This window comes from Periplaneta americana, chromosome 5 (assembly GCF_040183065.1).
Source record: "Periplaneta americana isolate PAMFEO1 chromosome 5, P.americana_PAMFEO1_priV1, whole genome shotgun sequence".
Lineage (NCBI taxonomy): Eukaryota > Metazoa > Arthropoda > Insecta > Blattodea > Blattidae > Periplaneta > Periplaneta americana.
Genome location: NC_091121.1, coordinates 122,022,764 through 122,036,636, shown reverse-complemented (window position 1 = coordinate 122,036,636; position 13,873 = coordinate 122,022,764). Strand labels below are relative to the sequence as shown.

General features: G+C 37.3%; 1 protein-coding gene across 12 annotated transcripts in view; it reads right to left on the bottom strand.

The window, feature by feature from the left end:
- Window positions 1–13,873, bottom strand: part of LOC138700126 (zinc finger protein 235-like) — a 345,990-nt gene that overhangs the window by 79,790 nt on the left and 252,327 nt on the right. The window lies entirely within an intron of this gene.

Sequence of the window (13,873 nt, the reverse complement as noted above, 5' to 3'; positions counted from 1 at the left end):
TGTCTGAAACTGGCCTAACATGTTGAGGCCTCAATGCTCCAAATTTACATTTTCCAAGTTTAATATCAAGGATCTCTTGCTTGAAAAGTTTATAAGCCTCTATGACAGTCATTATAAGTATCTTCTTCTGCATCATTCGTTTATTCCCAGGTCCATGGTCTTTGTCTGTTAGGAATTTACGTGATAATCATGAGTTTTTATTAACTGTAAGCTTTACTCTAAATTGATAAACATACTTGTACCATGTGGCCCATGCATTAGTAAAAATGTAAATAACTGACGTAACACACTCACTTTGTTATGTCAGTTACTTTTTTTTTTTGTTACGTCAGTTACGACACTAACCATAGTAGGTAGGCCTACAGTATATACCACATTATTAAAATAATTCAAATACATCACTCAAAAGGATAGATTTACTAATACAAAATATAACATGCTTGCACATCTACAATAAGTTTGTTATGCTCTACATAAAAAACAAATAAATATGGTAACTGACATAACACAAAAACATAATCTTATTTAAGTAACATATCTATATTATACTCTCAGTTTTAAATTAATGTATATAAATAATGTGACAGAGCTGAGATTCGATCTCACGACCGGCAGGAGAAGGGCAAGGTCGGCCGTGGTTCGGCGCTGAAGTGCGCGCGCATCTGCTTCCTGTGGCATGTGAGAGGAGAGGAGAGGAGAGGAGAGGAGTTCAGAGAATTCGAGAGTGCCACCATCTCTGGACATCCGTGGAAATTTCTAGCATCGTAGTTTCTCGAAGCTATGGTTTGGTTATAAAATACGACACATGAGTGAACTTGAGTAGTGTTGTTGTAGTCGTTGACAGCAAGCCAGCCAGTCTTGTGTAGCAGTGAAGCCAGCTTCGAGACCGGAGTTCGACTTGAGTTGTGTCCGTAACTGTGGAGCCGGAAGTCCTGAGTTTGAGTGCAGTGGACCGCAGTTGGGAGACCTGAGTTCGAAGTTCAGCGGATTGTCTCTGAAGGTCTGGGGTTCGAGATACTGTGAACTCGAGTGACTGAGCTAGAAGAACTAGCCAAGGCAAACAAACGGTGAACTGAGAACTGACAGTTCTGATTTGTAAATAGTGCTCTGTGAACATTAGTTAAGATTAACAGTTCATTGTTGTTCTCAATAATCCAAGTAAATTGTCATTGTCGTCTGTGGAATGCAATAACGAATACTGTGTTACTGTGTGGAGTAGAAATCCCATAGTTGACGAGAGCGTTTAAAGTGAATTGTAGAAAGGAATTATTGTTGTTTTGAATAAAAATTACATTCTTGATTTGTAATAAAAGTTACAATAATATAAAATTGGATGCATTGCCTTCAAGCAGATTAAAAAGAAGTTGATGCTTTATGCTTTCTTTCTTACTCATAAGCATGTGAAATTGAGCATTAAAAATTGGTCCAGTCACACTTGCTTGTTATCAGTCGTATTTGATTCAAGCCTTTCCTTACCTACACATGGGAGCACAATATTTAGATTCATATGTTCATTAAAGTATAATATTCCCTTGACACATCTCAATACTCAGATTGTTGCAATTTGTTAATTTTTTCCTCAACTTGTGTCCCGTTTTACATTGAATTGATAATATGCATTAATTACATATAGGCCTACGGTTTTTTATATTCATTCATAGTGTTCTGCCAAGGGCAGGTCCTTCACTGCAAACCCAGGACTCTCCAGTCTTTCTTATTTTCTGCCTTCCTCTTTGTCTCCTCGTATGATCCATATGTCTTAATGTCGTCTATCATCTGATATCTTCTGCCCCAAACTCTTCTCCTGTTCACCATTCCTTCCAGTGCATCCTTCAGAAGGCAGTTTCTTCTCTACCAGTGACCCAGCCAATTCCTTTTCCTCTTTCTGATCACTTTCAGCATCATTCTTTCTTCATCCACTCTTTCCAACACAGCTACGTTTCTTATTCTGTCTGTCCACTTCACATGCTCTATCCTTCTCCATATCCACATTTCAAATGCTTCTAGTCACTTCTCTTCACTTCGTCGTAATTCCATGTTTCTGCCCCATACAATGCTACACTCCAATCAAAGCACTTCACTAGTATCTTGCTTAGTTCTTTCTCCAGAGGTCTGCAGAAGATTCTCCTTTTTCTATTAAAAGCTTCCTTTGCCATTGTTATTTTTTTTTTATTTCTTCGCAGCAGTTCATGTTACTGCTTATAGTACACCCAAACTATTTGAAGCTGTCCATTTACTCTCCTACCTCATTTAGAATTCACAAGTTTACCTTCTTTACTCTTCTTCCCATGACCATGGTCTTCGTCTTGTTGGTTTATCTTCATTCATACTGCTCACAGCTGTCATTTAGCTCCAGTAGCACATCCCTTAGTATCATCTCCTCTTCTGCTAACAATGCCATATCATCAGCAAATCTTATATAATTTATTCTTCTTCCTACTACTATCACTCCTCCCATGTTCTGAAAACAGTTCTCTACTAAATCATTCAAGTAGATGTTAAACAAGGTAGGTGATAAAGGGCATCCTTATCGTAGTCCTCTTACTACTTCACTTCCTTCTGACATTTCTTCTCCTATCCTGACTTTAACTCACTATTTCATATAAAGATTACTGAAGAGCCTCCTCTTTTTCCAATCCACGTCAATTTTCTTTAGAATCTCCATCAGTTCATTCCAAACCACTTTGTCAAACGCATTTTCTAAGTCCACAAATACTATATACACTTCTTTATTCTTCTCAAGGTATCTTTCGCCGATTGTTCGTAACATAAATAAAGAGCGAGTCTTCGAAAAGTGTTAGAACACAGGTTAGATTTGGTTTGTTGAGGGTTTTGATATGCATTACATAGGCCTATATGTTTTTTTTATATACAACTACAGTACATAGAAAGTGAGTTTTCATAAGGTGTGAAATAAGTGAGAGGTTAGTTTTGGTTTGTTGAGGTTTCTAATATGCGTTCATTACATAATGAGGACAAGGTAGAGTATTCACCGGCCACTGAACGAATATTGCACACTTTTATCACTGCCAATGTGGCACTATAAACCAATTTTCAAGACTTTTATCACAGCCACAACACATTTTAATTCTTATTGTACTGTATATATGGAATTATCACTACATTAACACATTTAATATTTCACAAAACATACACTGAAGGAACTAAATGTAACTATTATGAAAGTCGCCATATTTACTTCACGTCATCATGATCCACTTTCACTAGATGGCAACCGACATAAGTAGCAGGAATGGCAAAATATGCAAACGCAATTATACTAAATGTGAGGAATGTTACTACAGGTGTGTAATACTGTGTGTTGTGTTAGGTTAGGTTAGATTAGGTGTGTAGTATTATTACTATGTTGGCGACCTGAAACCCACTTCAGTCTCTGTTTCAAATTACGTTACATTATTGAGATTCTGGCTGATATGTACAGAAATTGATGTGATCACTGAGATGCTTCGTGCTTTCTTTCTTACTCACAAGCATGTGAAATTGTGCATCAGAAATCGGTTACACGTGCTTGTTTTCAGCCATATTTGATTCAAGCCTTTCCTTAACTACAGGTGGCAGCACAATATTTAGATTCATATTTTCATAGAAGTATAATGTTCCCTTGACACATATCAATATGCACATTGTTGGAATTTATTTATTTATTTTGCTCAACTTGTGGTCTGTTTTACATGGAATTGACTATTTGCATTAATTACATATACGGTTTTTTATATACAGATACATAAATAAACAGCGAGTTTTCGAAAGGTGTGAGAACAGAGATTAGATTTGGTTTGTTGAGGCTTTTGATATGGGTTATATAGGCCTATATGTTTTTTTTTTTTTTTATTTAGATACATACTGCTAAGAGCTGACGAGAAGGAGAGCAGGGTATGAGGAGAGTTATGCTGTTATTGCTGCGAATCCCCGCTGCACGTGGTACTATGCACTGAACTGTATCAATCATTCACAAATCTTGTGATCTTGCTCTTGCACAGTCCTGTTATGAATCCATGTGTCGTGGTTACTAATATTGTTTCATTTTCATTACACTGTTTATAAAGATTGTGTTTTATTCGTCCATGTGTTGTGGTTACTGATACCGTTTCATTTTCATTACAGTGTTTTTACAGATTGCGTTTTATTCGTAAAAATAACTAAGTTAATGGTAATATTAGTAGGCATCTAGTTAATTTCGTACAGGTATACAATATTTAATAATGGAACCAAAGAGGAAAAAAGAAAAACAATACACAGTGAGGCCCGAGAAATTATTAAAGGGTTATACTTGCTTGTAATGAAGAAGCACAACAAAGAAAACTTAGCCGCACAGTAAAACAAGGAAATTTACGAATATCTCATTACACTGGTATTTCAGTCAGTTCAATAACAAGATTTCGTAGAGAAGATGCTGATTCTGGTGAGACTTACCTTTCTACTCCAGGGAAACAGAGAAAACGCCAAGAGGAAAGAAATGTTCATTTGGACGATTTAGATAAGAGGGTAATTCCAGATACCGTTAGTGAATTTTATTTAATGAGAAAACAGGTGCCCACATGTCCAAAACTGTTGCCTGCATTGAAAGAAAAAATAAACTTTCCATGGGGGGAGGAGAGGTACATTCTTTGAGAAGGGTTTAGAAAAATATGGGTTATAAATGGAAAAAATGTCAATGTAAGGAAAATATTAATGGAATGCCCACATACTGATTGACGTATGTGTCTGAGGGTAATACGGCGATTCAGGGAGCAACATCGCCATATAATATTATATTTTGATGAAACCTGAATAGATAACAATTTGACAGTCCATAAATAATGGTAGAGTGACAGTCAATCAGGACTACTGACTAAGTCGAGTTCAACTAATTGCCTTATAGTCGCTCATGCTGGTTCAGAAAGTGGTTTCGTGGAAAATTCATTACTAATTTTCCAGGCTGGTAGGGCCACAGGAGATTACCACAGCTAGACGAATTCAACAAATTTTGAACGCTAGGTTAACACTCAGCTCGTACCTAATCTGCCAGAAAAAAAGTGTTGTTGTTATGGATAATGTTCCATACCATTCTATTCAAGAAAACAAACCACCAACAAGGAATTCTGTAAGAGCAGAAATTATTTCGTGGCTGGAGAATAACAACGTGCCTTTTACTGTAGAAATGAGGAAAACTGAACTTTTTATGTTAATAGAAAGAGACAAGTGCTTACTAAGACATTTCGTATCGATCAAATTTTGAAATTTCATGGCCATGATGTTCTCAGATTGCCTCCATATATGTGCGACATTAGTCCAATTGAGCTTGCATGGGAAAAGTAAGATGCCTGATACGTGAAAAAAACGTTGCTGGAGAAATGGCAATGGTAGTATTGATGGACATAACAATGGATGTATTTTCATAAGTTACCGGGAGTGATTGGTTAGGGTACTGCAATCATGTGCGGAAACTGGAGACTCAATACTGGGAAAAGGATGAGATGTTGGAAAACACTATATATGAGTTCATCAATGCATTGGGAGGGTGACGAAAGTGATACCAGTGACTCGAGTGACTCACAATTAGATGAAGAAAGTGACGACACCGAGCTTGCCTGTCCAATGTCGGAGAGCAAATAAGGAAGCTCAACTTTCATCATATGACGTGAATTAAATAAAATAATAATAATATTTTTTTTTTTTTGTATACAAGAATTATGAACAGCCTTTATTGTTGCTGAAAATCGTTACAATATAATATTAGTTTAACAACACTTCACTCTTTGTTTTCACAGATTACGTATTCATTGTTTGCATCTATTATAAAATCGACATTAATTCATTAATATTTATTTCATTAATATCGCTTTACAATTCTGTTGTACAAAAAATAGTGGCAAGACCCAAGATCTAATTGCTACTTTCCTGGACCAATTAGAGAACGATGACGGAATATATGACGTCACGCACGATGCTAATACTTGAAAATATGAATTAAATCAACATCCTCACTACTCCCACTTTTCATTCTCTTACCCTACACCACTTCACTATACTCTGTTTCTCACTTATTTTCTTCTACTTCTATCTTTCAACTTCTATCTACAGTATTCTACAAACTCTGTGTGTGCGTGCGTGTTTGTTTTTTTTTTTTTTTTTTTTTTTGTCTTTACTGAACAACATGCTCCATTACGTAAGTAGTACTACATGTCTATTTGCGCTTAGAAGATTGCTATTTTCTTACAATCAGAGATGAGACTGAGTGTCATAATTCTATATGGTCTTGATAATTATATTTACTATTGTCCATATTTGTGTTTCCGTATTGCTACACACTTTGTCTACTTTCTAAATCTACCTCTCGTATGAATTTACAATATTTCTTGAAGTATTTGGAAATGAGATCAGGGCTGTTTGGTGGCCACCTTCCTCCTTTGGAATTTATGAGCCTTTCCAATTTGTTTCGGGCAGTGTTGTACTTCGTGCACTCGAGTAAAATATGGTCTACCGTTTCATCACCGTTATTGCAGCTGCATGTTGAGTATTGTAGAATGTGAAATCTATAATAATATGCATTGATTCTTCCATGACCAGTTAGCATGGTTGTGAGTCCAGCTGAAAGAGGTATGTTCAGTGCTAGTCTCTGTGAAACTTGTGGAAAATATCTTCTTGTTTCCGCTCCGTTTCTTGCTTGCTGCCACTGATATTCCCACTTCGCAAGGCTTTCTTCTCTCAGAGTCTTTGTTACGGCACTCATGTGGATCTTGCTGTAATGTATTGTGTCTTCCCTTGTAGCTTTCTTGGCAAGGCGGTCGGCAAGCTCGTTCCCGAATATCCCTATATGAGCCTTAACCCAGCTGAAGGTTATGTTCCAGCCTGTTTCTATTAAGGAAGTCAGTTTTTTTCTGATGTCTTCTATTAATGGATTGTGGTTCCTGCTGTTTTCGAGGGAGTCTAGGGTGATCTTACTGTCTGAATACAGTGATGCAGTTTTAGGGGTGTTGTGCTGTAGTTGTAGATCATTAACTATATGAAGTGCTTTTAGGATTGCGAACTGTTCAGCCTGGTTATTTGAGCATTTACCATGAAGTCTGAATTTAGATTGTTGTACGAGATCGCCGTCGAAAAATACTGCTACTCCTGAACCTACTCCTTCAGTGGATTTACTTCCGTCAGTGTAGATTTCATAAGCGTAATCTTCATTTAGCTTTGTGTCTGTAACAGCAGGAAAATCTGCTGGATGGGGCCATTCCCTGAGTTCCAAAGGTCTTTCAATGTTACTGGCTAGTAATCCTTTTTTTTGTCGTATAGCTTTTAGCTATCTCTTCTAACTTAATGGTTATAGGAGTCAAACCAGTAAGGATGCAAAGGGCCTCAGTTGATGTTGTCCGGAATGCTTTTGCAATCTTTATGTTCATCAGTCTTTGTACTCTTTCGAGTTTCTTCCTGTTTGATGTGGTGTTGAGTGCCTCAATCCATACGGGTGCTCCATAAGACAACAGGGGCAAAATCGCTCCTTTATATATTATTCTTAGAGCTCCGTGGGTTAATCCCCAGTCTAATTTTGCAGATTTGGATAGGGCGTTAATCAAAGTCATGGATCTGTCTGTTATATTCTGTATGTGTGCAGTGAAATTGAATTTTTCATCCATAGTGATTCCGAGGTACTTAATTGTCTGTACTTGTTCCAATTCTTTGTTATTGAGGAATATATTGAGAGCTGCTTTGTCTCTGCGCCTTCGCCGTGTCACCAGCATGACTTTGGACTTTTCCTCATTAAATCTTATTTTGTTATCAGCCCAGTTTATGATCTTTTGTAGCTCTGAATTGGCAAAGTTTTCAGTTTCCAGCACGCTTGAACCCTTTGTTATTATCAGCAAATCGTCTGCAAACGCAATAGCTTTACTGTGACTGGAGTATTGGAGATTAAGTACGGAATTATACTGAATGTTCCAAAATCCAGGTCCGCAACAGGATCCTTGAGGACAGCCTTTTGTCACATGTTTTTCCACTGCAATGTTATTTACCGAAATAAATGCACTTCTCTGGCTGAAGTCGCTTTTGGTGAGGTTGTACAGATTAGCCGGACAGTCAAATTCTCTCAGCGCTTTCAAAATGCTCGGCCACCATGCGGCATCGAAAGCTCCTTGGACATCGAGACTCACTAAGATGAAGTATTGACCATTGCTCATACTCTCTTTCACATACTCCTTTACAGCCATCGTGGCATCTACTGTACTTTTATATGGCGTGAAACCATACTGACCGTCATTGAGTAGACCTTTGGAATACAAATGATGCATTATTCTATCAATTAGGAGTTTTTCCAGTACTTTTCCTCCAGTATTCAATAGGCTTATAGGGCGAAATTTCGTCACTTCTGAGGTACCTTCTTTCCCTGGCTTCACAGTGGGAACTAATTTTGCCCTCTTCCAGTTTTTTGGAAAGCTGCCACTTTTTAAACAGGCGTTATAGACGGCTGTGAAGTATCTTGGGAACAGTTCAAAGACTTGAAGCAATATATTACTAGTTAAACCATCTTCTCCTGGTGCTTTCCGAGTGTCCATCCTTACTAAGATTAATTTTATTTCCTGTTGAGTGAAGTCTCTGTCATTCTGAGTTTCTATCGATCCATTGCTTTCCTCCCTGATTTTTCTGTGGTATTCGGAATCTTCTTCCTCGTCGTCTTCTGGAACAAAGTGTTCTATCATGTAGTGTAGAGTTTCCTCCATAGTCGACGTTACAGAACCATCGGACCTCCTTAAAGTAGTTAAAGGTTGTATTTTTCTTATCTTTCCAGACGACATGCGGTACACTGCGTTCCAAGGATTGTTTGTTGGTGTTAAGGTACAATATTGTTTCCAGGAGCGCATCTTTTCTGTTCTTATAGTCTTTGCATATTTCTTTCTCCCTTCTATGTATTGAATTTTCCTCATCGCTCTTAGGTTTTCATCGTGTTTTGTTTTCTGGTATCGCCTTCGGAGTGCATTTGTTTTCTTTCGCATGATGGTTAGTTCGTCAGTCCACCAGGGAACAGATTTTTTCTGAACTAATTTTTGTGTTGGCTTGCACGTCTTAAAACATTTCCTGCATGCTGTGTTTATTATTTGGTCATGTTGCGTTAAAAGTTTTTCGGTATCCCTTTCTATGCTTGCTAGTTTATATAATTCCTCATCCAAGTCTTCTACTTCATCTCTGTTTACCAACCCAGGGATTATTGCTGAAAATTCTTTTTTTAAGATGTCTTTAAATTTATCAAAGTGTACTTCTTTTATTAAATACTTTGTTCCTTGAAAATTGAATACCGTGTTTTGCACTCTATGTTGTGCAATACTGAACGTTATGTATCGGTGATCTGAACAACTTTCTTCACTACTGATACCCCATTGGCTCATTCTTGACAGTAGCTGACCATTGGTTATTGTTAGGTCGATATTACTTTTACCTCTCGAGCTTTCAAATGTGGTAGTCACTTTCCTCATTAATTAGATATAGGTGGTTTGAATTGAGATACTCCTCTATTATCTTCCCTCTTGCATTGGTAGTGACATCGTGCCACATTTTAGATCTGGAATTGCTGTCCATAGTGACTAACAATCCTGTTCCTTTCGCAAATGAAATTATATCATCTACTCTTGAAAAATCAGTATTGATGTCAGTTGTGGTATCTAGATACATGCTTACAGCATAGAAATGTAAGTCACCATGGATTATTTCTATGACTGTTGTATCCTCGTCTGATAATTGATATAACAATATAGCGTCAATCTGTTTATTTGCTATTAGTATTGCTGCTCTCTTTTTGTTTCCACACGTGAAGATTTTGTAATTTTTGGTTATGCCTGCCACTTTATTATTTATTAGGTATGGCTCCTGTATAAATGCTATATCTATACTGTTTAAATTCATTATTTCTAACAGATTATCTGTAGCTGCTCTACAGTGTTGGAGATTAATTTCCAAACATTTAATTTTTCCCATTCCATTGGCCATTTTAATATTCTGTGTTTTGTTTGCATTTCCTGATTAGTGTTTGTAGGCATGGGCAGTTTTTGTCCATAGAGGAGTGATTTTCTGGCAATTTCTCAGCCTTATTATACTTATTATACATAATGCAATTTATGCATTTCAAATCCTCTTCAGTTACCTTGCATTCTTTTAATTTATGCTGTCCAGCACATAGAGGACATGTCTCTTCACCTGAGCAATTTACAGCTTTATGATTGAATTTACTGCACCGGAAACATCGGTTAATTTTGATGTAATCTTCAACCCTGCAGAGCTGCCATCCTATTTTCAGCTTCCGCCCTGAAAGTGTTCTCCATGTTGTAGTGTCCACTTCCGCGACGAGATTCCTACCATTTCGTTTGTTCCTGTAAACGAATTTTGCCCTGATGGACTCTTCAGGCAGATTAAGCTCAGAGTTCTGAGATACTATGATCCCAGCAGCATTCTGTAGATCGACGTCTTCTGGAATGTTGTAAAGAATAATTTGTGGTTTTCGAAGCTTAGGAGTGCTCACTTCCAGGTGTTGACTACACTCTTCATCGATCTTCTTAGTTAAAATATCAATCTCTTCCTGACATCGAGACTCGATTAATAGCCGTCCATCTCTCAATGACTTCAAAGAGGTAATTCCAACTTTCAGTTCAGTTGGGTTAATTTTGCGTTTTAAAATTAATTTCAATGCTTCTGGAGATTCATTATGCATAGATTTCACGAACAGTTTGTATTTCGTCTCGATTTCCATGTCCGGTTCGTTGCTACGAAGTGCAGCAACATAACTTCTCACTCCACTAGCAGATGACACAGGATGTTTCTGAAAGCGAGGGTGCTCTTTTGCTGCATCAGCTGTTGCCTTGGACTTATATTCAGCTTCGCTTACAACCAGTTCACCAATTCGTTTCTCTTTTTCTTCCAGTTCGCTCCTTAGCTTAGTAAATGATTTCCTAATGTCACTTACAGATGTCATGATGTCTTTCCTTAAATCATTCCTCAAATTGCCGCTTTTTTCCGTCACATTGAGTAGTAGATTCAGGGCGTTTTCCACACACTGATCTATAGTGTCTGCCATGTCACTAACACAATGTAGGGCCTATTAACATGTAACGTGTACTGCGCGAGAAGATTTGCGAGCACTCAGGAGGCCTTACTCCAGTGCTCTTCCAGACGCATGAAAACAGTTTCTCCCCAGCAGTGTCTCCTAGCGCCCACGCAGTTCGTTAATGATCCGGACGGCCGTGACTTCTCGGACACAGTCTTTTCAATCACCAACTGATTCGCATTGCGACCAGTCCAGGAGGCCGACACAGCTTTCCCCTCACTTCACCAGTTCTTGAAGGATAGTTGTTTCCACTATTGTAGTAACACTCAACTCTCTAACGCTCCCACACACTCGACATACATCACGCTTCAGTAAAATCACCTTCTTTCACGGCCACACGCACTTAAGTAACGAAATTTCTGCTTGAAAACTACGTCAGCTATGCAAGCGTACATGCCTCTGCCGCCATTTTACCTGTGTGTGTTTTTTTATTTCATCATACAACATGTTCCATTACACAGCGTAATACTACATGCCTTGGTTTTCTTATTAGGTTTTTATAAATATTTCTCTTATTTATATACTATGCAGTAATAATAGTTAATGTTCGGGATATTTGGACAGTTTTATAGTTCATATTCATAGATAATAACTATTGTTTTTTGTCAAAAAAAAAAAATAATAATTAAAAAGAAAATAAAAAAAGAAAAATGAACATATCCGTTATCTTATCATTTGAAAATGTATCACTATAGGCAACAATAGCCCATACTTAAAAAAAAAATACAAAGATACTGCTACAGATAGACAATGCATACTTAATTCACCATTAAGCTCTAATTCATATGTCATCACCTCCTCTTTCACTCACTTCTACTCTCATTCATCTCCACCCATAGAATACACCGATGCACAACACATAAGATAGAAGCCTCATGACCACTGCAATCAAGCATCTCTCTTCAATATGTTCGTACAGATTGTTTAAAATGTGATAGTTTTTAACATACCGATATCTTGACACTTAACATTGTAATACTTATACCCTTATAAATTCTTTAACTCAATAGCATTAATAAATTTTCGATATTCATTCATGAACTTTCCTATTAGTTGCATTTAGAAAAAATAACTTTCCATGGGGGGAGGAGAGGTACATTCTTTGAGAAGGGTTTAGAAAAATATGGGTTATAAATGGAAAAAAATGTCAATGTAGGAAAATATTAATTGAATGCCCACATACTGATTGACGTATGTGTCTGAGGGTAATACGGCGATTCAGGGAGCAACATCGCCATATAATATTATATTTTGATGAAACCTGAATAGATAACAATTTGACAGTCCATAAATAATGGTAGAGTGACAGTCAATCAGGACTACTGACTAAGTCGAGTTCAACTAATTGCCTTATAGTCGCTCATGCTGGTTCAGAAAGTGGTTTCGTGGAAAATTCATTACTAATTTTCCAGGCTGGTAGGGCCACAGGAGATTACCACAGCTAGACGAATTCAACAAATTTTGAACGCTAGGTTAACACTCAGCTCGTACCTAATCTGCCAGAAAAAAAGTGTTGTTGTTATGGATAATGTTCCATACCATTCTATTCAAGAAAACAAACCACCAACAAGGAATTCTGTAAGAGCAGAAATTATTTCGTGGCTGGAGAATAACAACGTGCCTTTTACTGTAGAAATGAGGAAAACTGAACTTTTTATGTTAATAGAAAGAGACAAGTGCTTACTAAGACATTTCGTATCGATCAAATTTTGAAATTTCATGGCCATGATGTTCTCAGATTGCCTCCATATATGTGCGACATTAGTCCAATTGAGCTTGCATGGGAAAAGTAAGATGCCTGATACGTGAAAAAAACGTTGCTGGAGAAATGGCAATGGTAGTATTGATGGACATAACAATGGATGTATTTTCATAAGTTACCGGGAGTGATTGGTTAGGGTACTGCAATCATGTGCGGAAACTGGAGACTCAATACTGGGAAAAGGATGAGATGTTGGAAAACACTATATATGAGTTCATCAATGCATTGGGAGGGTGACGAAAGTGATACCAGTGACTCGAGTGACTCACAATTAGATGAAGAAAGTGACGACACCGAGCTTGCCTGTCCAATGTCGGAGAGCAAATAAGGAAGCTCAACTTTCATCATATGACGTGAATTAAATAAAATAATAATAATATTTTTTTTTTTTTGTATACAAGAATTATGAACAGCCTTTATTGTTGCTGAAAATCGTTACAATATAATATTAGTTTAACAACACTTCACTCTTTGTTTTCACAGATTACGTATTCATTGTTTGCATCTATTATAAAATCGACATTAATTCATTAATATTTATTTCATTAATATCGCTTTACAATTCTGTTGTACAAAAAATAGTGGCAAGATCCAAGATCTAGTTGCTACTTTCCTGGACCAATTAGAGAACGATGACGGAATATATGACGTCACGCACGATGCTAATACTTGAAAATATGAATTAAATCAACATCCTCACTACTCCCACTTTTCATTCTCTCACCCTACACCACTTCACTATACTCTCTTTCTCACTTATTTTCTTCTACTTCTATCTTTCAACTTCTATCTACAGTATTCTACAAACTGTGTGTGTGTGTGTCCGTGCGTGCGTGTGTGTGTGTGTGTGTGTGCCTACCCACTTTCACTTGCGTGATTCGGGATCCGCATATTGCGGATAGATGGCAGAACTGTGACCCATTTTCTAGTTGTACACCACTTTGGCGGGTCACGCTGTACATGATGTGTATCTGAGGAGAGTTATACTACTTCATATTAAATTGAAATACACAACTTCCCTTCGAATACGC